The following is a 21,905-nucleotide window of genomic DNA, read 5'->3' as shown; positions in this document are numbered from 1 at the left end:
ATCCCCAAGACAGCCTTCACCTCCAGATACGGACTTTATGAGTTCACAGTAATGCCATTTGGACTAACAAACGCCCCCGCATATTTTATTCACCTCAGGAACAAAGTATTTATGAAGTTTATGGACAAGTTTGTTGTGGTATTCATCAACAATATTCTGATATACTCCAAGACACCAGAAGAGCACGCTGAACATCTCAGAATTGTACTAGGAGAACTCAGGAAACATCAATTGTATGCCAAGTTCAGCAAGTGTGAATTTTGGCTAAGACAGGTAGGTTTTCTGGGCCACGTACTGACCCAAGAAGGTATTGCCGTAGACCCGGAAAAAGTCAAGGCCGTACTTGGATGGAAACCACCAGCCAGCGTAACGGACGTACGAAGTTTCTTGGGAATGACTGGATACTACCGAAGATTTATTGAAGGATTCTCCACCATAGCAAAGCCAATGATGCAGTTACTCAAGAAAGACAAGAAGTTTGAATGGACAGAAGCTTGCGAGAAAAGTTTCCAAGAACTAAAAAGGAAATTAACGACAACACCAGTATTAATTGTGCCAGACATACACAAGAATTTTTAGGTGTATTGTGACGCATCCCGGAAGGGCCTTGGATGCGTATTGATGCAAGCAGGCAAGGTAGTCACGTATGTTTCCACACAACTTCGCAAGCATGAAGAAAATTATCCTACTCATGACCTGGAGTTGGCAGCAGTCATTCATGCACTCAAGGAATGGAGACACTTTTTACTTGGAAATCATTGTGAAATATACACGGACCATGAAAGCCTCAAGTATATTTTCACACAACCGGAACTCAATTTACGGCAACAGCGCTGGCTGGAATAAGTGAAGGATTATGATGTTGGAAGCCACTACCATCCAGGAAAAGCAAATGTAGTGGCGGATGCTCTAAGTCGGAACCCTAGCCCGAAAAACGACAACCTACCAAACCTGAGACCTGAATTTCAGCAGCAGTTTGCTAAACTCAACTTGATGGTGGTCACCAAAGGCAGTGTGTCGAATTTAGAATTACAGCCTACCCTGATAGAGAAGATTAAAGATGCTTAGCCTGGGCACCCCAGCATTGAAGGCATCAAACGGAAGGTGAGTTTGGGCAAGGCCTCAGAATTCATCATCGATGAGCAGGGAATATTGTGGTACGGAGATAGACTTTGCGTACCAAATATCGAGGACCTTAAACAGCAAATCTTAGCTGAAGGCCACACCGCTCCATATTCAATCCATCCTGGAGGAACAAAAATGTACAAGGATCTTCAGGAAATAATTTGGTGGCATGGTATAAAAAGGGACATAGCGACGTTCATTGCGTGTTATGACTCATGTCTACGCATCAAGGCCGAGCACCAGAAACCGGCTGGACTATTACAACCAAATAAGATACCGAGTGGAAATGGGACGAGATTGGCATGGATTTTATTGTTGGGCTACCTCGGTCACGACACGGGAATGATGCCATATGGGTCATCACAGATAGACTGACTAAGGTGGCACACTTCATCCCCGTGAAGACAACCAACACCACTCACAAGCTTGCCAGGCTTTATCTTTCCCGTATCGTCTGCTTACATGGAGTTCCAAAGACTATAATATCGGACATAGGCACTCAATTCGTCTCCCGATTTTGGGATCATTTACAACAAGCTCTGGGAACGCAACTGGCGTTTAGTACCGCATACCACCCCCAGACTGATGGACAAACTGAATGCGTAAACCAAATTCTAGAAGACATGCTGAGAGCATGTGTCCTCACCTATGGAACCAGTTGGGAAGAAAGCTTGCCATACGCAGAGTTCGCATACAACAACAGTTACCAAGTCAGTCTTCAAATGGCACCCTTTGAAGCGTTGTACGGGCGGAGATGTCATACCCCGCTAAATTGGTCAGAGACCGGAGACAGCCGTATCTTCGGCCCAGACATGCTCAAAGAAGCTGAGGAAAAGGTCAAGCTAATCATAGACCGACTCAAGACAGCTCAAAGCCGACAAAAGAGTTATTACAATCAGAAACATCGGGGAGTCAGTTTCGAACCCGGTGAGTTTGTGTACCTACGAGTATCTCCTATGAGGGGCCTGCAACGATTCAAGATTAAGGGAAAGCTAGTACCAAGATTCATCGGACCATTCTGTATAGTGGCACGAAGAGGCACGGTAGCCTACCAGCTAGACTTACCCGAAGAATTATCCGATGTCCACGACGTGTTCCACGTCTCGCAGTTGAGGAAGTGCGTGAGCAACCCAGAGAAGCAAGTATCCCATGAAAACATTGACGTGCAACCAGACCTCACCTATCGGGAACATCCAATAAAAATATTAGAGGAGTCTGAAAGGAGGACCCGACAGAAAACAATCAAGTTTTTCAGAGTTCAGTGGAGCAATCACACCGAGAGTGAAGCAACTTGGGAAAGAGAGGATTTTCTTCGGACAGAGCCCCCACACTTATTTGAGGCTCAGCTCAAATCTCGGGGACGAGATTTTTCCTAAGGGAGTAGGTGTTGTGACACTCCAAAAAAATTTATTTAGTTTTCAACAAAAACTTTGTTGGATTAGAAGAAGGTCATTTAAATCCTTCCAAAAACCTCTCTCTCAAAACTTTTCCCCATGGCAAGGATTTTATTTTTGTATCTTCTTCAACCCTGTTATTTGGTTATTAAAAACCTTTCTTCTGATTTTTCCCATCCCAAATATATTTTTGGAATTTATTTTCTTTTAAAAGAAACCCTATGGGTTTTGGGGCTTCTTTTGTTTTGAAACCACCCATGGTTTTACCATGCCTCATATGGTAAATCCTCCCAAAACCCCTCCCTCCACTTTGGGGCAATCCAACCTTTCTGTTCCAACAAGTCCAACCCATTTTTGGATATTTTTTTTCATTTATTTTATTCCCCAAAACAATTCTGTCAATTATTTTAAGCCTAGATGATTTACAAAGGAAGTACCTGACTTCCTTTGAGTTTTGATCTCAAACCAACTCCTCTAGATAGACCTTAGCACCCCCAACCTAGATCCATCAAGATCCACTCTTCCTCTTTTCAAAATTTTCAAGTTTCCACCTCTTCAAGTATGGACCAGATTCATCATTTTTGTTGAAATTCATATTTTCCTTTCTCCAAAAATTTCACCAAAATTCAGGCAGCCCCCAGGTGCTTTGAGAGGCCACCACACCAAAGATCAGCCCCAGAAAAATTCTTCTCATGCTTGATTCATTTCATCAAACACTTGGCCGACACTGTTGCTGTACATTTTCTGTAAATTCAGAGTTTCAGAGTGTTGACAGTGTCGTTTTTCGTCAGTGCCTTGTCATCGATCACCAATGCACCCTGGTGCGTTGTGCACGGCCTCTCCTTCTTAACCTGAGCACCGCACGCTCCCTTGGACGGGTGCAGGTGTTGGTGGCGGCGTGCCTCGCTGATGTCGGCAGCCTCTGCGGTGGGAGAGCCACCCGTGGCGGCCAGCAGTTGCCAGCGCCAGCTCGCTATGCCGTTCAGCGCCGCCCAACGCTCCCTAGCCCTCCGCGTGGCATCATGCATGCCGGCGCACACTGCAGCACCTTCGCCGTGGCCCAGCAAGCACAGGGCACGCCCTCTGCCACCGACGAGCCCGCGCCGCCCCGTTCTGTCCAAAACCACCCACGCGTGCCTAATCCAACCTGGTTTATCTTCCAAACGGAACCCGTGGGCCTCCACGTTGATGCCCAACCTCCTAAACTTCCCGACCAAGCACTGCGCCGCCGTAAACCATCGCCGGAGATCCCCGTTCACGGCCACCGCCTCGGATCGCCTATAAAAAGAGGTCCCGAGCTCGTTCTCGAGCACGCACCACCACTGCACTCCACCAGAACCCCACCAAGCCACTAGGAGGACCTCGAGGAGGTCTCCTTCCCCAACTCCGGCCGCCCCGATCCGCCTCGGCCACCAGCTCGATCCACTCCGGTGAGGCCAAACCTCGTCAGTAGTCTCCTCGAGCACCCAGTGATCTAACCCAGGCTTCAATTTGACCTCCGCAGCCCTCCCCGATGAGATCCAACTCCACCCGAGCCGCCGTCCACCGGAGCAAGGACCGCCGTCGATGTGGTGCTCGCCGACGACCACCACCACCACCCACCGCCGCGGAAGGACACACTGAGCACGTAGGTACTCTCCGATCCTCCTAACTCGCCGTGGATCACCGCCGGCGACCACCGCAGCTCTCGGGCACCGACGAGCTCTATTTCTCCCCCCGTTTAAATTTCAAACCTGGCGGGTGGGACCCCTCGTCAGTATTTTCTTTTTTCGAACCGTTTTCTGAAAACGCCTTCGGGCAGAATACGTTTCCCTTTGCAGTTGACGGCTTTTTAGCCGAAGCATTTTCTGTTTTTATAAGTTGGCCCGCATGTTTGCATTAAGTAGTTTCATGGCATGTTTGAACCAGGCAAGCATGTTTGAACTTTTGATATGATGAGTGTCTTTGGCATGTTTGCATTAAGTAGTTTCATGGCATGTTTATGAGCATCTCGATGAATGTTATATTACATGCAAAGTTGAGGCAAGTGAGTTTCAAAAATCCATAAGTTGTTGGATACGAGTTTGCATGGCCATGTGATGGCATGAAAATGGGTAAGATGGCAGTGTTGTAGCATGCCAGTCTTATGCTAGACTATTTGACTCCAGTGTCAACATGAATCAGTCCAGTTTCCATCCGTTTTCCCTTCTTGTACTACCACATGTTTTCCGCAAGGGATATGTCTTAGTAAGTTGCAAACCGCTTTCCTGGTACACACCAAATCGAGAGGCCGTGATGAGGGTTCCATGGCCCTGGATTAAAGCCAGTCATCCGGTCAAGGGGCATGGGTGTTTCCGGTTGGGACCGAGAGGGGGGCACCCCTTAGAGCGCGCGTATATAAATTGGATCCCATGCTATTCGAGATTGTGATCTCCCCGTCCCAAAGTTTTTCTTGAACGCTGTCTAGGGTGATTCCTGGCATCGTCAGGTGGGATGGGTGTGTACCGGTTAGATGTGTTTCTACCAAAATACCGTAAACAGAACTAGTCCTTCGTGACTACGGAAATCCATTGGCTGTGGGTAATTTAGTGCAAACTCTGCAGAGTCAAACATCCTGTGAATCATCTTATCCATGTCCAAGTACTGTGTTCAACTTATCTTGTCAAGTGTCAGTCTCAGTGACAAAAACTCCGGTGAACCACATGAGTGTTATGTCCGGTTAAATGTTTATTCCTGTGGATGGACTAACCCGTTTATTATTATGTGTTGAATATTTCCTATGATTATTATATCTTTGTGAATTTATCAGATATGAATAATGAAATTTAAGCCCTTTCTGCGATGTCGCTCAGACCTCCGACTGTGGCACGCATGTTATTTACTTTCAATATAAGCCTTTTCTGTGATGTTGCTCAGACGTCCGACTGTGGAACGCTTGTTATTTACTTTCGATATAGGCCCTTTCTGCGATGTCGCTCAGACGTCCGACTGTGGCACACATGTTATTTACTTTCAATATAAGCCCTTTCTGCGATGTCGCTCCGACGTCCGACTGTGGCACGCATGTCATTTACTTTTCAATATAAGGCCTTTATGTGGTGTCCCTTAGATGCCCGACTGCGGCATGATTATTTATTCGTTTACCCTTCGAGGCGTCGCTCCAGACACCCGATCGGTTTTCAGTTATTTTGTTGGGATTTCGGGAAGACTACTGTCCGACTCCCTTTTTACTTATCATGTTGTGCCAATATTTATTATTTGAATGTGCATTGCTATTTTTCCATGAATCATTCATGCATGCACTTATTATATCTTATGTCCGAACTGTCTTGCGAGTACTTTCAAAGTACTCACCCGGCTTGTTGATTTGGCCAGATGTTGATGAAGGCGATCTCATGGATGAAGAGTTCGATAGCGAGTCCGACGCCTAGAGGAGTCCCAGTCAGTCTCGTGCGATCCTAGATTTGGTAATTGTATTATATTCGCTTCCGCTACCCGAATAAATTCATCGAGCCTCACCTCGACGCTCGATGAGCTACCAGTTTAGGAGTCATGTTATCCACTCCACTTTGACATTTCCACCACCACTTTTATCTCGAGTCAGTAGTATGCCACCCCACCCCTGTATCATAACCGCCCTTATGTACAATATTGGCGTGTTTGTAATAAATTGCTGAGCAGCATCAGCTCAACCCTGTAATATATTTAATGCTACAGGCCTACTGTATCAAGTATTTGTCTACTAGTAAGGAGAATTCTTCCTGTACTGGAATCAAAAGATCGATTTCTCAATAAGTATTTTATTGAAAAACCGGTCGTGACATCGGAGCCGGACATCATCGAAGGTCCGAAGTGCCTGAATCTGGAGCTTTGGGTGTTGGAACTCGAGGCGAGGGGCAGATTCGATTGAGATTGAAAGAAAGGAGTGGAGCCTTGGTCTCTTTATAAAGAGGTTGAATACCAAGAGCCTTCCCCGTGACCATTCGAGACTCGCCTTCGGTAGAGGAGACGTGCCGACGGGCACGACTGGGTTACCCGCGCCCGTATTAATGAGAATCCCAGAATAAGGGGACACGATCTCAGCTTTGACAAGACGTGCCAAGGAAACCACCTCGCTAAACGCGCTGAGGTGGGACAGTAAAAACTATTCGAATAAAGGCTTGGCCGTGGTGTGATGTCATGCCACGGAATACGTCAGCAGATTGAATTTGTGTACATATTATTCTCTCTACGGTGGTATGTGGAACTTATTTTGCAGAGCCGGACACTATCCTTGTGTTTAAAATCTTCTATGAAGTATTCGGAGGAGGAATCCGCCTTGCAATGCCGAAGACAATATGCGCGTCGGACTCGTCGTCATTGAAGCCTGGTTCAGGGGCTACTGAGGGAGTCCTGGATTAGGGGGTGTCCGGATAGTCGAACTGTCACCTTTGGCCGCACTCCTCGACTATGAAGATACAAGATTGAAGACTTCGTCCCGTGTCTGGATGGGACTTTCCTTGGCGTGGAAGGAAAGCTTGGCGATAGGAATATGTAGATCTCCTACCATTGTAACCGACTTTGTGTAACCCTAACCCTCTTCGGTGCCTATATAAACCAGAGGGTTTTAGTTTCTAGGACGAACAACAATCATATCATAGGCTATCTTCTAGGGTTTAGCCTCTCTGATCTCGTGGTAGATCTACTCTTGTACTACCCATATCATCAATATTAATCAAGAAGGAGTAGGGTTTTACCTCATTTGAGACGGCCCGAACCTGGGTAAAAATATCGTGTCCCTTGTCTCCTGCTACCATCCGCCTAGACACACAGTTCGGGACCCCCTACCCGAGATCCGCCGGTTTTGACACCGACACCTGGCCTTACATATGCGCGATTAGGCGTTCGAGACCTCGCCCATATGTATGTACGTGGCCGTATTTTCTTTCTTGCACACTGGCCATTGTACGTACATGTACATGCTACGTGCGCGCCTCTACTACAACACGTGCGCATCTCTACATCGACCAGCATGTACGTACACGTTCGCGACTAGACTGACAACGCTATGTATGCTTCGACCAGGTGGGTCCGGACTCCCACGCACTTCCTTGCGTGCGAAGATGTAGGTGGTGGGGTCCCAGCAGTCAGGGGGGTGAATCGTTTTTTTTGCCCGGACGCACTTCCTTGCGTGCAAAGATGTAGCTGGTGGGTCCCAGCAGTCAGACGGGAGACGTTCTTTTCGTGAAATATGGTGGCCCGAACAGTGGGTCCCTTCTGTCAGGTGGAGGAATCATTATTTTCCGCGTAATAAGGAGGCACTTCCTTGCCGAAGTCGTGGACCCAACTGTCAGCCTCTCCACGTAGAGACCACATCCGATGGAAGACGTTCCTTGACGACGTTCACCACAACGCGCCAAGAGCCCTAGGGCGGTTGACGACGGCGAGGCCTAGGAAGGGGACGACGCGAAGACGGGGAAGACGTGGCAGTGGAAGCCCGAATGGAGAGGAGTATGAGGGTTCACTGGTTCGGCTGCGGTGTGAGGCTGCCGTCGCCACAGGGCCTGGCCAGCGGTGGGAATAGTAGGGGGCGGTGAGGCCTCCGCGGCAGCACAGCTGGCCATGGGAGGCAGGAGCATGCGGCACGACCGGTGCTGGTTTGGGCGGATGGAGCAAGAAGACAAGAGGTTGAAGAAGCACTACGGCTGTTGGATGGACATCGTTCATACTGACTAAGTTGACAAAGCCCTCTGTCCCCGTCAACTTAGTATGCCCACAAGTTAGCCTCCCACCAAGGTGGGTCCCAGCTAGCAGGGGGAGTATTCATTTTTTGCGTAATAAGGAGGCACTTTTGGTGGGTCCGAGCTGACAGCAGGGGGGACGTTTTTTCGCGAAATACGGTGGCCCATCCAGTGGGTCCGAGCAGTCATGGGCAAAACGATTTTTTCACGAAATATGGTGGCCCGTCCGGTGGGTCCCTGCTGTCAAGTGGAGGAATAATTATTTTGTGCGTAAAAAGGAGGCACTTCCTTGCGGCTGTCGTGGACCCAGGTGTCAGCCTCTCCACGTACAGTATTCTTCCGATGGAAGTCGGTCGTTGACCACATTTACCATGCCACGCCGAGAGCACCACAGTGGTGGATGACGGCGAGGACTAGGAAGGGGACGACGCGGAGCCGGGGAAGACGTGGCAGTGGATGCCAACACGAAGAGGAGTACGAGGGTTCACTGGTGCGGCTGTGGTGTGAGGTTGCTGTCGCCGAAGAATAATAGGGGGTGTGGGTGAGTGGAGGGATGGCCTGGCCAGCGATGGGAGTAGTAGGGGAGGTGCGGCCTCCGCGGCAGCACAACCGGCTACAGGAGGCAGGAGCAGACGGCACGACCGGCGCTGCTTTTGGCGGCTGGAGCAAGAAGATTAAAGGTTGAAGAAGCACTACGACCGTTGGATGGACATCGTACGGTCACTAGGGCTAGAGTCGTTCATATATTGACTAAGTTGACAAATCCCTCCGTCCCCGTCAACATAGTAGGCCCACAAGTCAGCCTCCCACTATGGTGGGTCCTAGCTAGCAGGGGGTATTCATTTTTTTGTGCGCAATAAGAAGGCACTTCCATGCATGCGAAGATATAGTTGGTGGGTCCGACCTGTCAGCGGAGGAAACTTTTTCACGAAATACAGAGGCCCTTCCAGCGGGTCCCAGATGTCAGGTGGAGGAATCATTATTTTGCGCATAATAAGGAGGCATTTCCTTGTGTGCGGCCGTGGACCCAGCTGTCAGCCTCTCCACGTACAGTCCACTGATACGTCTCCAACATATCTAATTTTCCAAACACTTTTGCCCTTGTTTTGGACTCTAACTTGCATGATTTGAATGAAACTAACCCGCACTGACGTTGTTTTCGGAATGACCTGAAAATCTACGGAGATAACTTTTGGAAAATATAAAAAATACTGGCGAAAGAATCAAGGCCAGGGGCCCACACCCTGTCCACGAGGGTGGGGGCGAGCCCCCTCTCCCTGGGCGCGCCCCCTGTCTACTTGGCCCCTGCTGCTCCACCGACCTCAACTCCAACTCTATATATTCCGTTTCACAGAGAAAAAAATCAGAGAGAAAATTTCATCGTGTTTTACGATACGGAGCCGCCGCCAAGCCCTAATCTCTATCGGGAGGGCTGATCTGGAGTCCGTTTGGGGCTCCGAAGAGGGGGATTCGTCACCGTGTCATCATCAACCATCCTCCATCACCAATTTCATGATTCTCACCGCCATGCGTGAGTAATTCCATCGTAGGCTTGCTGGACGGTGATGGGTTGGATGAGATTTACCATGTAATCAAGTTAGTTTTTTTAGGGTTTGATCCCTAGTATCCACTATGTTTTGAGATTGATGTTGGTATGACTTTGCTACGCTTAATGCTTGTCACTAGGGCCCAAGTGCCATGATTTCAGATCTGAACCTATTAGGTTTTCATGAATATATGTGAGTTATTTATCCTATCTTGCAAGTCTATAGTCACCTATTATGTGTTATGATCTGACAACCCCGAAGTGACAACAATCGGGATACTTCTCGGTGATGACCATAGTTTGAGGAGTTCATGTATTCACTATGTGTTAATGCTTTGTTCCGGTTCTCTATTAAAAGGAGTCCTTAATGTCCCTTAGTTACCATTAGGACCCCGCTGCCATGGGAGGGTAGGACAAAAGATGTCAAGCAAGTTCTTTTCCATAAGCACGTATGATTAATTCAGAATACATGCCTACATTACATTGATGAACTGGAGCTAGTTCTGTATCACCCTATGTTATAACTATTACATGAGGAATCGCATCCGATATAATTATCCATCACTGATCCAATGCCTATGAGCTTTTCACATATTGTGATTTGCTTATTTACTTTACCGTTGCTACTGTTACAACAACTACAAAACTACTATCGTTACTTTTGCCACTTTTACCATTACTATCATACTACTTTGCTAATAAATACTTTGCTGCAGATACTAAGTTATCCAGGTGTGGTTGAATTGACAACTCAATTGGTAATACTTGAGAATATTCTTTAGCTCCCCTTGTGTCGAATCAATAAATTTGGGTTGAATAATCTACCCTCAAAAACTGTTGCGATCCCCTATACTTGTTGGTTATCAAGACTATTTTCTGGCGCCGATGCCGGGGAGCATAGCTCTATTCTTGAGTCACTTGGGATTTATATCTGCTGATCACTATGAGGAACTTGAAAGATGAAAGAACTAAGATTTTTCCCTCAACTACGAGGGGAGGTAAGGAACTGCCATCTATCTCCGCACTAGATTATCCTTCTGTTTTGAGTAAGCTTGCAACACCTAAACCTGCCACTGCTATGAATTCTGATATATCGCATGTTATTGATGAGGCCACTTTTGCGATGCATGATACTTATGATGAAACTACTTCTATGCTCGATACTACTGTGCCATTAGGTGAATTTCTAGATGAACAACTTGCTAGGGTTAGAGAGAATGAAATTATCGAAGATGAAATTATTGATGATAGTGATGATGAAGGTTCTCCCCCTAAGTATGAATTACATGTTGTTCCTGAGGGTTATGTTATGGATGAAGAAGCTGCTAGAGCTATTCTTGCTTGCACTGATAGATATGATCTTAAGAAGTTATTAGCTAAATGGAAGCAGCAATCTTTGAAAGCTAGATTGAAATATGACCCTGCTTTTGCTACTTCACCTATCTTTGTTACTGTAAAGGATTAAGAATTGTTGGTTCATCCTTAGATAATTACTATGGTTGAATCTGATACTTTCTATGGTAATGAATCTGAAACCGTTGTGGCACATCTTACTAAGTTGAATGATATAACCACCCTGTTCACTAATGATGAGAAGTCTCTCTATTATTACATCCTTAATATATTTCTGTTCTCATTAAAGGGTGATGCTAAAACTTGGTTTAATTCTCTTGATCCTGGTTGTGTGCGTAGTCCCCAGGATATGATTTATTACTTCTGTGCTAAATATTTCCCTGCTCATAAGAAACAAGTTGCCTTGCGGGAAATATATAATTTTGTGCAAATCGAAGAAGAGAGTCTCCCACAAGCTTGGGGGAGGCTTCTCCGATTACTTAATGCTTTGCCTGATCATCCTCATAAGAAAAATGAAATAATTCATATCTTTTATAATGGACTAACTGATGCTTCCAAGGACCACTTGGATAGTTGTGCTGATTGTGTTTTCTGGGAAAGAATAGTTGACCAAGTTGAATTGCTATTGAATAATATATTGACTAATGAAAATAATTGTAATTTTCCAGAGCCAATTCCTCAGCCAATTGAGCCAACTCCTGAGCCTATTCCCTAACCAACTCTGAAGAAGAGGGGAGTTCTATTTCTCATTCCTGAAAAGATGCAAGAGGCAAAGAAATCTATGAAAGAAGAAGGTATTAAAGCTAAAGAAGTTAAGAACTTACCTCCTATTGAAGTAATACATGGTCTTAATATACCGCTTGTTGAAGAAACACATTTTCTTGATAACCCGACACAGGTAGTAAAGGTAAACTCTCTCTATAGATATGATAGAGTTGAAATCCAATCTATTAAATTTGCTAGCCAATGTTTAGATAAATTTGATGACTTTATGGCTAGACAAGAAAGTTTTAATGCTTATGTTGGTAGAGAATTAAAGAGTAATGCTTTCATGATAGGACGCTTGAGTGATTATATGGCTAGAGTTAAAGGTGAACTTAAACTCATTAGCAAATATGCTTCTATGGTTACCACTCAAGCAGAACAAGTACTTAAGGCTCAAAGTGACTTGCTCGATGAATTAAATAATAAACATGATTTTGCTATTGGAGTGGCTACTAGATTTGGTAGAATGACTCAGGAACCTTTGTATCCTGAAGGCCACCCTAAGAGAATTGAGCAGGATTCTCGGAGAAATAATGTAGATGCACCTAGTCCTTCTAAAAAGAAGAAAAAGAAAAATGATATGACTTCGCATGCTTCTAGTGAACCTGTTATAGACACACCTGAGAATCCCAATGATATTTCTATTTCTGATGCTGAAACACAATCTGGTGATGAACATGAACCTAGTGATAATGTTAATGATAATGTTCATGTTCATGCTCAACCTAGCAATAATAATGATGTAGAGATTGAACCTGTTGTTGATCTTGATAACCCACAATCAAAGAATCAACATTATGATAAAAGAGACTTTGTTGCTAGGAAGCATGGTAAAGAAAGAGAACCATGGGTTCAGAAACCCATGCCCTTTCCTCCTAAACCATCCAAGACAAAGGATGATGAGGATTTTGATTGCTTTGCTGAAATGATTAGACCTATTTTCTTACGTATGCGCTTAACTGATATGCTTAAAGTAAATCCTTATGCTAAATACATGAAGGATATCATTACAAATAAAAGAAAAATACCGGAAGCTGAAATTTCCACCATGCTTGCTAATTATACTTTTAAAGGTGGAATACTTAAGAAACTTGGAGATCCAGGAGTACCAACTATATCATGCTCCATTAAAAGAAACTATGTCAAAACTACTTTATGTTATCTTGGAGCCGGTGTTAGTGTTATGCCTCTCTCTTTATATCATAGACTTGAATTGAATAAGTTGACACATACTGAAATATCTTTGCAAATGGTTGATAAATCAACTGCTATACCTGTCGGTATTTGTGAGAATGTCCCTGTTGTGGTTGCAAATGTCACTATCTTAACGGACTTTATTATTCTTGATATTCCCGAGGACGATAGTGTGTCGATTATCCTTGGTTGACCCTTTTTGCATACTGCAGGGGTTGTTATTGATTGCAACATAGGAAATGTCACTTTTCATGAAATGGTAATGAGCATACGGTACACTTTCCGGGGAAACAACCTCAAGTTTATATCATCAACTCTATTGGAAAAGTTCCAACTATCATTATTGGAGGATTTGAATTTTCTCTTCCTACTGTCAAGAAAACATATGATATTCTTATTATTTGGGATGTGCATATCCCCGTTGAGGTAACCTAGTGTTATTCGAAATTTTTCCAGTTCCATGTTATTCAGAATGAGTTTGTTAACAAGACTTGATCAACCTTGTTAGTGGATTCATTTTGATGATCATGAGATGGATGAAACTAGAAGGCACAACCTTCTATACCCTCTTTTTACTTTCTGTTATTGGAAAGAATAAAGCAAAAATAGTATTATCTGTCTATTTTCTGAATTATCCATGCAATAAAAAAATACCCGAAAATAAAAGTTCTCCAAATGCCCTTCAAATTTAGTATGATTTTTTATGGAATATTTGAGGATTTTAGGCACTGAGAACACAGCGAGGGGGGGGGGGCAAGCACCTTGCCACGAGGGTCCAGGGCGCACACACCCTTACTGGGCGTGCCCCCTGCCTCGTGGGCCCACGGTGGCCCCCCTCCACTTATTCCTGCACCCACACACTTCATCTTCCTCCCAGAAAAATCCCCATCCAGCTCAAGCACGAGTTCTAGCTAATTTTGCTACGATTTCTGATCTCCTTGCTCAAAGCTCCATTCACAAAACTGCTTTGGCAGATTGTTCCTTGGAATGTGACTCCTCCAATGGTCCAATTAGTTTTTGTTCTAGTGCTTTATTCATTGCAAATTTTTGCTGCATAGGTGACCCTGTTCTTGAGTTTGCATGTTAAATTTATGAGGTCCCAAGTAATTCTTATGCATGATATAGGCTGTAGGCACTTGTGGGAGTAGTTGCTATCAATCTTGTTTAGTTTGATTCACTTTTATTTTGAAGTTACTAAAAATTTTAGAAACTTTTCAGAGGAAGAAATATGTCTAGGAAAATGTACCAAGGTGGTTCTTTAACAAAGAGAGGACCCAGGCGTGCTATGCGTGAGCAAGACGATGAACCACCAATGGAAGTTGAGATGCGGCCTTATGAATAGCCGTCAGAAGAGTTTATGGTCAATGCAGGCATCAAGGATGAATTTGACGCATATGTGCGTAATGCCGATCTTGAGGACTTCATGCAAGATAAGTGTCCTCAGTACTACCAATTGATTGATACATTCATGAGAAGATTTAAATTTACATCTTTGCGTAATTCTCAGAATGTCCTGTTTGATATTTATGATCAATCTTATAACATGGACCTAGAAGATTTCACAACTGCTTGCAAACTCCCACGGTGGGGCAATGTTAATGAACCCCACAAATCTGAATATAAAGACTTTCTTGCTAGTATCACTATGGGAGAATCTAGAGATATAGCACAAGCTACCATATGGAGCATTCATTTTCCTGCTATACATTATTTTGCTCTCTTCATTGGTAGATGCATTAACGGTAAAGATGAAGAATGTCACATGTGTGTCCCTGATCTTTGTGTCCTCAAGAGTGCTGTATTAGGTAATAAAGATTACAACTTGGGGGCGATTGTTGCACGTAGGTTGCATAATAATGGTTTAGTTGGAGATTTATTTGGAGGGATTTATGCGACTTGTGCTGCTAATTATCTTGGTATACCTCCATGTGAAGGTGATATGGAGTTTCATTCCACTTATTTAGATTATGACGCTATGGTCAGGCATCGTTTTCTTGTGAAGAATGAACAATTCCTCCAGTATCGACTAATCTTTGACAGACGTCGCGCTGTCCATGTTACTCTCCCTGCTCCTTCCCTTTTTGATTGCTAGGAAAAATGAAGATATGTTGTCACTAGGGAGGAGGCAACCGAATACGAGAGGAGAGCGGAGTCAGCTCGCCAACATGCCGCAGCTCAGGAGGCATTGGCTGCTGCATCTTAGTACGACCCCAGTTATAACTTCGGATATCAGTCAGGCAATCCATGGCCATAGACCAACTTAGGCCAACAGCCTAAGCTTGGGGGAGTACGTATTTCTCACCGACATTACATTCATGTTCACACACTTATTCTAGTTGTTGGTGTTCATACTCTTTCATTGTATTATCCATGCTAGTTTATTTTCTTTTTCTAGCTCTCTTATTGTGTCTTTAATAGACCTTAAGAAAAACCAGAAAAATAGTTAGTTTAATTTCCATGCTTGTAGTAGTAATTAAAATGAAAACCCAAAAATATTTCTCGTTCTTCTTTTGCTTGTTGGGAGCTTTCCCGTGTAAATAGTTTTATTTCTTTTGTTTTTTTTGGGGGTCAAGAGGAGAAGACCATAATGAAAATGTTTAGTGGCTCTCGTATGCTTGATTGTTGATTTAACTTAGAGCCCACATTACTTTGTTTTCTCTCTTGAATTGAATGCTTGCACATTCCAGCTTAGTCCAATGCACGTGCACTATTATTATTATACACACCGTTTGGTCGTGCAAGTGAAAGGCAATTATGAAAAAACTTGTTTGCAATGACAATTAGAGATTATAGTTGCTTATTCCATGTTTAATTAGCTAGGAGCTTATAATGGTTTACCTTGCGTGCCAACATGCTATTGAAATGGTTGTGATGTGGTATGATAGGATTGTATCCTCCTTTGCATGATTCGAGTTACTTGACATGGCACATGTTCACACATGTAGTTGAAACAAAATCAACATAGCCTTCACGATATTTATGTTCATCGTGTGGATTATATCCTACTCATGCTTGCACTCAGTGTTGATTAATTTTAATGCATGTTAATGAATGTTGTCCCTCTCTCAGTTGGTCGCTTCCTAGTCTTTTCCTAGCCTTCACCTGTACTAAGCGGGAATACTGCTTGTACATCCAAACTCCATGAACCCCAAAGTTATTCCATATGAGTCCACCATACCTTCCTATATGCGGTATTTACCTACCGTTCCAAGTAAATTTGTATGTGCCAAACTCCAAACCTTCAAATGAAATTCTGTTTTGTATGCTCGAGTAGCTCATGTTTCAACTAGTGCAGTATGTATCTTCCATGCTAGGTCGGTTATTCTCAAGGGGAGTGGACTCCGCTCCTCATTTACGATAAAATGGTTGGTAACTGGGATGCCCAGTCCCATGATCAAAAAGATCAAAGCAAGTCGAAATAATTAAACAAAACTCCCGCAGGGTTGTTGCTAGTTGGAGGCACTCATTATTTCGAGCAAGCAATGGATTGATTCTTGTTGGTGGTGGGGGCATATAAACTTTACCATTCTGTTTGGGAAACGCCTATAATGTATGTAGCATGGAAGATATCGAGATCTCATACTTGTTGCATTGACAGTGAAAGTATCCCGCTCAAAATGTTATTCATCTCTATTTCAAAATCGAGCTCTGGCACCTCTACAATTCCCTGCTTCCCTCTGCGAAGGGCCTATCTATTTACTTTTATGTTGATTCATCACCTTCTTATTAAAAAACACCCACTGGAGAGCACACTGTTATTTGCATGCATTACTATTAGTTTATATTGGGTATGACTTGACTGGATCTCTTTTACCATGATTTACAATGTTTAGTCAGTCCTTGATCTTTAAAGGTGCTCTGCATTTGTGTTTTGCGGTCTCAGAAAGGGTTAGCGAGATACCATCTTGTTATATCATATTATGATTGTTTTGAGAAAGTGTTGTCATCCGAGATTTATTATTATTGCTCGCTAGTTGATTATGCCATTGATATGAGTAAACATGAGACCTAAGTGTTATTGTGAATATGGTTAGTTCATAATCTTTGCTAAAAACTTGACTGCTGGCTTTACATATTTACAACAACAAGAGCAAATAGAGTTTGTAAAAGTTTTTCTTTATCACTTTCAGTTTATCAATTGAATTGCTTGAGGACAAGCAAAGGTTTAAGCTTGGGGGAGTTGATACGTCTCCAACGTATCTACTTTTCCAAACACTTTTGCCCTTGTTTTGGACTCTAACTTGCTTGATTTGAATGAAACTAACCCGGACTGACGTTCTTTTCAGTACAACTGCCATGGTGTTATTTATTGTGCAGAAAACAAAAGTTATCGGAATGACCTGAAAATCCACGGAGATAACTTTTGGAAAATATAAAAAATACTGGCGAAAGAATCAAGGCCAGGGGGCCCACACCCTGTCGACGAGGGTTGGCGGCGGGCCCCCTCCCCCTGGGCGCGCCCCCTGTCTCGTGGGCCCCCTGCTGCTCCACCAACCTCAACTCCAACTCTATATATTCCGTTTGACGGAGAAAAAAATCAGAGAGAAAGTTTCATCGCGTTTTATGATATGGAGCCGCCGCCAAACCCTAATCACTATCAGGAGGGCTGATCTGGAGTCCGTTCGGGGCTCCGGAGAGGGGGATTCGTCGCCCTCGTCATCATCAACCATCCTCCATCACCAATTTCATGATTCTCACCGCCATGCATGAGTAATTCCATCGTAGGCTTGCTGGACGGTCATGGGTTGGATGAGATTTACCATGTAATCAAGTTAGTTTTGTTAGGGTTTGATCCCTAGTGTCCACTATGTTCTGAGATTGATGTTGCTATGACTTTGCTGTGCTTAATGCTTGTCACTAGGGCCCGATTGCCATGATTTCGGATCTGAACCTATTATGTTTTCATGAATATATGTGAGTTATTGATCCTATCTTGCAAGTCTATAGTCACCTATTATGTGTTATGATCCGACAACCCCGAAGTGACAACAATCGGGATACTTCTCGGTGATGACCGTAGTTTGAGGAGTTCATGTATTCACTATCTGTTAATGCTTTGTTCCGGTTCTCTATTAAAAGGAGGCGTTAATATCCCTTAGTTTCCATTAGGGCCCCGCTGCCATGGGAGGGTAGGACAAAAGATGTCGTGCAATTTCTTTTCCATAAGCATGTATGACTATATTCGGAATACATGCCTACATTACATTGATGAACTGGAGCTAGTTCTGTGTCACCTATGTTATAACTATTACATGAGGAATCGCATCCGACATAATTATCCATCACTAATCCAATGCCTACGAGCTTTTCACATATTGTGCTTTGCTTATTTACTTTACCGTTTCTACTATTACAACTACTAGAAAATTGCTATCATTACTTTTGCCACTGTTACCATTACTATCATACTACTTTGCTACTAAATACTTTGCTGCAGATACTAAGTTATCTAGGTGTGGTTGAATTGACAACTCAACTGCTAATAATTGAGATTATTCTTTGGCTCCCCTTGTGTCGAATCAAATTTGGGTTGAATACTCTACCCTCGAAAACTGTTGCGATCCCCTATACTTGTGGGTTATCATCCACTTCTGATGGATGTCGTTCATTGACCACGTTGACCATGCCGCGACGAGAGCACCAGGGGGGTGGACGGTGGCGAGGCCTCCGAAGGGAACGCCACGGAGCCAGGGAAGACACGGCAGCGGTGCCCACGCGGTGTAGAGTACGAGGGTTGACTGGTTCGGCTGCCGTCGCCGAAAAATAATAGGAGGTGTGGGTGAGTAGAGGGATAGACAGGCCAGGGATGCGAGTATGATGGGGCCGTGAGGCCTGCCCGGCAGCACAGCCGGCCACGGGAGGCGGGAGCAGGCGGTTCCGACGGCGCTGGTTTAGGCGGCTAGGGCAGGAAGATCAGAGACTGAAGAAGCACGCTTGTCGTTAGATTGACATCTAACAGCCTGACGCTGGTAGAGTCGATTGTTGACTAAGTTTCTTTTTTGATAAACCATGTGTACGCATGAACTTAGTAGGCCGACAATTCAGCCTCCAAATCTGTGGCAGACAACATAGAGCCCATTTCTATTTTTTAATAATTTGCAGCTCATTTGCTAATTCTTAAGTAATTTATTACAGGCCATTTTCTGCCCAGGACCACGGTCAAAAAGTTCAACCTTATTTTGCAAATTTCGATGCAGTCCGAACTGTTGTAATCCCGAAATGATAAACTTTTTTTAAGAACTTATTAATTTTCCAAAAAAATCATTTCCTTTTTGTAAGCAAATATGGCGTGGGACAATTGAGTTGGTTTAAGGGAAAACCAGTGGTAAAAAAAATCAGCGCTAGGAGGGAAAACAACAACAAAAATAAGGATGTAAATCTACTACCCCTATAAAAAGATGAGAGGGCAGAGAACCAAATCATCCCATCCGTCGAATCATAGGATCTGATGGACTAAACCACCCCAACAACATCAAACGCGTTTTACACTTTAATTACCCACCCTGCCACTCCTAAACTCCTGCTTCTCTTTCTGAAAAGCTGCTATCCCGATCTCATGCATGATTCTTGTCCCCCGCCACACACAACTTCCCCTCCTCTCACATTCGCACGCATAGGAGCTCTCCATCCCCAACATCCCTCCTCTCCCGCTTGGCACCTCACCTCCCCAGTTCCCCACTGCCTCCTGCCCTCATCGTCACCCTCCCTGGCGCCCACATCCCGCCCCTGGCATGCCGTCTGCCCCGCACGCCGCCCCTCACTATTGGCCTCGACATCCTATTGGAAACAAAAGAGGAACCGCCGCCGCAGCCCCGCCCTAGACGCTGAGGCCTGAAGTTGTGGTGGTTGTGGTGCCGGCCGGAGAGGTGACGGTGGTGAGGAGCAGCGGCGCATCAGTAGCGGCAGTGGCTGCAGGGCAACGACGGACGAGAAGTGGTGTGAAGCAGGTGCAGGTGGAGGTTCTGGTCGGAAGGAGGCATTGTGGGGGGGCTTAGGCGGGTGAAGGGAGGCCGGACGGCACCAGAGGCAGAGATCGGCCGTGCATGTGGCACGCAGAGGCTGTTCTGGCTAGCCGGCGGTGGTTGCCGTGGTGCAGCATGGACGGCGCAACTGCAAGGGGAGCCGGCGGCGGCGCGCCTGGCCGTGGGGGTAGGTGAGCGGGTCGGAGTGCAGCGGGAGAAGAGCGCCAGGGTCTAGGCCGTCTTCCTTCATGGAGATGGATTGGTGGGTCGATGCCACCAACACTCGCTCGAGGCGAGGTATGAGAATTTCCTCTTCTCTTAAATTGCTCATTGAGGGACTCAATTGCTTCACCCGCCTCTGCTTGGACTGATTCGTTTTCTGCGTGCCCCTCGATAAGTATATTCTGACCATGTTGTCCGACCGCATCAACACTTGGGAGGTCTTGGAGAAGATTGGCCTCCTATAGAGGCTTGTGACCCAAGGTCCTCAACACTGATGAGGCTTCATGACTGGTAAGGTTTTAACCTCACTGTTGAGGTTTCTAGTTATATAGTCAAAATTATACCTTTTTGAGTTTTTGAATCATGTATTATTCAGTCAGTCGGCTCAGCAGTATGTTTTGTTTTTCTGCATGAATGAAGGACCGTTCCAGTCATAGTACAAAATCCCAAGCTCTCACCTCTCACCTCTCTGTTGATGATGCACACTGTCACTACATGTAGATTGCACTTAAATAATTGCACAAGGTTAATTAATTCTTGGGCTGATTGTACGCATCCATGGACCGCCTTTTCAGTCTTAAAAAAATAAAAGAAAATGGTGGAAATGTCAAAAAAATAAATTCCAGGTGATATGTGGTCTATTTGTTGGGAGAATTTAAAAATATGAATTTCGACTTTATTTGCAAAATCTCTCCGGAATTTGTAAAATGGGCATAACCTTTGCATATGAACTCGGATTAAAAAGTTTTTCATATGAAGAATCATCTACTCGAAAAGTTACATCCGAATCATCTACTCGGATCAAAATGGGCATGGGAACCCCGTTGAAGATTTTTAGAATCCCCAAAAACCTAACAGGAAAAAAGGTACGGGGCTTTTAAGATCTAGAGGGGGGAAATGGAAAAAAAATTCAAACTTAGTAGTGGCGCACCATTTGCTAGGTGTGCCACTAGTAACAGAAAAAAAATTAGTTTTGATTTTTTTTTGAAAAAATGTTCAAAATATGATATGTAATATGAATGGAAGTTTGAAATATTTTTTCAAAATTTCATCACACGCATGAACATGAACAAAGTCCTAGACATCAACAAGGTTTAATAGGATTGATATGCTAGATATATCAACAAGTGCCTGTTAAGTGAGATGGCGCTGGGGTTGGACAGAACTTTGAAGTTTAGCATGCTTGGGCTGGAGTAGTGTGAGGATGGGTGACCTTTCGGGAAGTTTGACCACGGAGTGCGATTTGAGTTGCGATTAAGCATATTGACCCGAGATTAAGCCATAGTGACCCGAGATTAAGAAAAAAACGAAAAAAAAGTTCTAAAAAAAGTTTGAAAAAAAATTGAAATAAATTTGTTAGTATTGGCACACTTCTATGTGGTGCGCCATTACTAAGTCGGATAGTAATGGTGCACCTCTAGGCATAGTAATGGCGCACTATAGGTGCGCCATTACTAAAAATTACTAGTGGCGTGATGCTAGTGGCGCACCTGTAGTGCGCCATTAATGGCCAAAACAGGTGCGCCACTAATTAGCCTTTTCCTAGTAGTGCATACTCTCTTCAAGCAATGCTTCTTAGGTTCCACAAGTAGAGATTTCTATGTATACTTGCTTTGCTGCCAGTGCTTGACCCTGTCTGTCTGTT

This window comes from Triticum aestivum, chromosome 6B (genome assembly GCF_018294505.1).
Source record: "Triticum aestivum cultivar Chinese Spring chromosome 6B, IWGSC CS RefSeq v2.1, whole genome shotgun sequence".
Lineage (NCBI taxonomy): Eukaryota > Viridiplantae > Streptophyta > Magnoliopsida > Poales > Poaceae > Triticum > Triticum aestivum.
Note: the sequence above shows the minus strand (reverse complement) of the source record.